Raw genomic sequence first — 4,274 nt, forward strand, 5'->3', positions numbered from 1 at the left:
TATCCTCCCTCAGTAACTAGGCTGCAAAAAGCATTAGAAAATAGTTTTACAAGCCTAAATTGAAAACTAATCACTCCATTGAATCCTTCCTTTCATTTGCTTAATAGGCATATACAAAACTGTGATGGTACCACTGCTGTGTTCAGAACATAAACAGAGAAAATCAAAGTTACTTCTTTTAATCACAGTTTCCACAGAGACGTATGGCTTTTCTTTTCTTTTTTTTTAATAATTCATTCAGCACTTCTACAATAACATCTGCTTTTCAGATCTAACAGAGAAAATGAATTGAGATTAAAAAAAACTTTTAAAAAAATCAACAGAAGCAAATATGTATGAGTGGGGGAAAAAAGTCAGGACCACACAAAAGATAGCATGGAAAACTGACATTACCTGCAACTCGTTGGTAGCAATTGGGATCCTAGTGACAGAATAGCACACACGCATCACACCAACACAGTACTGGAGTGAATGCTCGGATGGAGAGGGGATTGTTTTACAAGAAGCCTCAACACAGAACACTCAAAGCATCAGAGACCTACCTGCCCAGAGACACACCGACTTATATTCCTAAATCTGTCTGAAATGGCTTCAGTCTGTCAATTGAGAAATCTTTATTTCCTGATCTTTGCTCTATCTTTAGGCCTTTATTACTTCAGAAATATGGAAAAACTCAACATAAGCCAAATATCTGGATGCTTCAAAGAACTGCTTAAGGTATATACTCATATCACACAAAAGCTGTGTGACTTTCATCACTTCAGAAATACTCTTTCATATACCAACCACCTGTATGTCTACTGATGTATGTGAACCACCTATTAAAAAATACCCAGGGTATCTCATGGTATAAAGAATAAGAACTGGGTGAGTAGACAACAGTATTTTGGGGAAAGGATCATTCAGGAATAGGAACTACCCTTCAAAACTGCACAGAAACAGGATTCACTGTGCAATAAGAAATACAGCAAAAGTCAGACCATATCAAAAGAACATTGTAGCAGCTGTATCATATAAGTTAAAAGCTGAGGCAATCACAGAAGATACGTTATAGCCTGGTGAAAGGGAAGGAAGCTAAATTGCTGGAGAGGAAACCATTTTAGGCAGCTCTATAAAAACACGTAACGCAGAAGAGTAATCTTGTCGATACCAATCAGCTGGTTCCATGGGAGGGAGGGCGAGCAGTGCTGCAGTGTGATTTCACTCGCAAGGCATTTAAATGAAATTCAGTAGTAACTAACCCAATTCACATGAACTGAAAGTTAAAAGATCCTAGAAAATGAAGTTAAATCCAGTCTAGACTGGGAAAGAGCGATTACTCAAAGTACTGAGTGTTACATGAAGGGACTATGGCCTCTACAGTAGCCACAAAATGCCACCTCCACAGACAGCTACATGCAGGATGGGGGCACTCCTCTGTAAATTCAGGGTAGTTTCTATTTTGTGTCACTTGTTTTCTGAAAACAGTGGGCATGATGACTAGTGACATATGAATAGTAACATACTGATAAATATTTTTTTGTGGTTTTGCTCCAGAATTGAGTTTTAAATTTAAATTCATCACTGCAAGATCAATCAGAGAGAGGTCTAACAGCCTGTCAAACTGGGTACTTTCAGCAGACACCTCAAATTGAAAGTGAAAAATTATTACAGATTTCAAATACATACCTAAGAACTAAACCAAGACACACATATACTACTTTAAAAAAAAAAAAAAAAAAAAAAAAAAAAGAATATATGTTTTCATTCCACTTCCTCAAGGTAGGAAGAGCCATATTTGCCATGACACCAATTCAGCCTGCTCCAGCTTGCCAAATCACCTCAGCCATGCTGCTCAGTGACAGCCCTTCCCTCCAGCATGCAGAGCTCCTAACTCAGATGAGCCTTCACAGCTCAAGGGAGGTAGACACCTGCTTTTGTCAATATGGCACCATGCTTGTAGGGAACTGAATTGGACTACAATTTGGGGATATGGAACAAAGCTCAAACTGCTTCCCTGGGAAAAATACCTTCTTCCCTTTCCCTGCTTCTGCTAACTGTGCCTGCTCATCTCTGTTTTCACATATTCAGGACAAGATATTCCTCTGCTTTGGGATTTATGGTGGCCTTGCAGAAGATTCAATCTAGATTATGGCAAGCATCAGAAATCATTACAGTGGGGCAAAAGCACAACTGTACATGTTTCTTGAAGAGTTTAATTTATCAAATTCATTAAAATTCTGTCTCAAATGTGCCATGCTTTGGGAGGTGAGATACATGTTTTGAGTAAACATCACATTTGGAACCAGGCTCAAAATATTTTGATAAGGAAGTCTCCAAAAATAACAAGAGGCCATAACAATATCATGTTAATTTCAACCCTAAAGAATGTAACCACCATTCGAGCTCTGTTGCCTTTAGTATCAGTACCTCTATCACCCTTAATTTTGGGGCATCCAGAAGTCAAAGAGGGCATTCTTTCAGAGTAAAGCTCAATCTACATTTTTGTCAAGTCGCCTAATGAACTGCAGAGGACATTTAGACGATGCAGTGGGACGTGAGTTGTGCTGCAAGACACGGCGCATGCAGGCAGTTTGACGTCAACAGGCTCAAGAAGTCTCGCTGTGGCCACTGACCCTGAACATTGCCTACACACAGGGCTGTTGAAGTTGTGGCTCTCCCCCTATCTGAGGACATGTTAGCAAGACTGGTTGCATTCCATCCGCCTTCTGCAGGAGCTCCTTGCAGCAAAGTGTCAGATTTGAAAATGAGTGTAAACCAAAATGTTCTAAAAATTGACCTTACTTTTGATATTGGCATGTAAAAGTAACAGCACAGTCTGAAGGCCTGGGATCCAAGAATCCTTTTAATACAGGTCTCAAAGTTGAGTTACTTTTAATACTCATAAGCACTTAAAAAAACCACACATATGAAAACATTTTCCTGAAATCTCAGAAGTCATACCAGAGGTCAAAAGTAAAGTTTGTGGTACAGCTTGGGCTTAAATACTCCATATGCCCCTGGGATGCAGCTCCCCTAACATAAGATGTCTATAATGCACTCCAGATTCTTCCTAAAATTATTATTATTTTGTGCAAAGCCAGAAAAAAAATGTAAGCCTCGCATGCTGCCAAAAAAGGTAACACTGACTGCCCTGGAATTGTCCATTAAACGTATTGAGGAATAATACATTTATTTTTTTCCAAACACACTGCCCATCAAAAGCTGCTGCACTTCTGCTTACAGTCCCTTCTCATTTCCCGAGGATTTTGTCAAAACTGAGTGACATTTGGTGTATAACGTATTTGTGCAGTAGCACCACCTTTCTATACAAGTTCTGTCTCTTAGTCATATTTTCACACAAATAACCTACAGATTAAGGTATTTCTATACAGGTAAGCCACGTGATTAAGCAGCAATTCTAGGTGTCTAGGACCAAGCAATGCACACAGAATGTTTTCTGTTTCTCAAGTCTCCACACCCTATCACCAGTAGACTGTATCATCTTTCCTAAAAACCCTCCCACCTCTGCCCTGCCCATGCTCCCATCACTTCTCTGACAGGGTAATTTTGCAGTGCTGGATGAGGCCTCTGACTCACAGGGAATTAAAACCTACTTGGAGGGAGCTGCCATTGTTCATTCACTGGCTGTCCAGCCACCCCTGCTAAAAGGACAACTTATTCTAACACAGCAGCTACTGAACTGTGACAAATTGCAGACTAGGGTATAAGAAAAAAGCCTGTGCCTCTCATTACCATGCCAAGCTTCTCAAGCAGGTAAGCTGTCCCTGCCACCAAGGCTAAAAACTTCAAGGCTAAAATCTTGGAGGGCAGAGGGACAGCACAATCAATCCCAAATAAGCTGCCTCTTGTCCCTAAGAGCTCAGAGGGTATAACTCATCTGAAGGCTTTGGTTTAGTTTTATTCTCAATTTACATCCTAGCCAAACCTAGTCTACATCTACACGGGGAGACCTCAGTACCCCATCTATCCACTCCAAGTTGGGTCCTCTCACCACTTCTCTTATCCTCAAAAATGGAAATTAATAGTTTTCTACCACTTGGCTCCTGAAGCACCTCGCCACAGGGGCAGAAGATAAACCTGGCTCAAGAGAGGAACTGGGAACACAGTCCTGAAAGGGAGGAAATGCAAGAACAGCACTGCCCTATAGCTCCATCATGGAAATACACCTCTGCTCCTGGGGATTTCTGGTGCCTTGGATGACGATGGGGATCCCAGCACAAAAATCTCACAGCAAACACAGAATGATGTACTAGGTAATGTGAGACAGACCA

Source organism: Chaetura pelagica, unplaced genomic scaffold (assembly GCF_000747805.2).
Source record: "Chaetura pelagica isolate M959 unplaced genomic scaffold, ChaPel_1.0 scaffold20, whole genome shotgun sequence".
NCBI lineage: Eukaryota > Metazoa > Chordata > Aves > Apodiformes > Apodidae > Chaetura > Chaetura pelagica.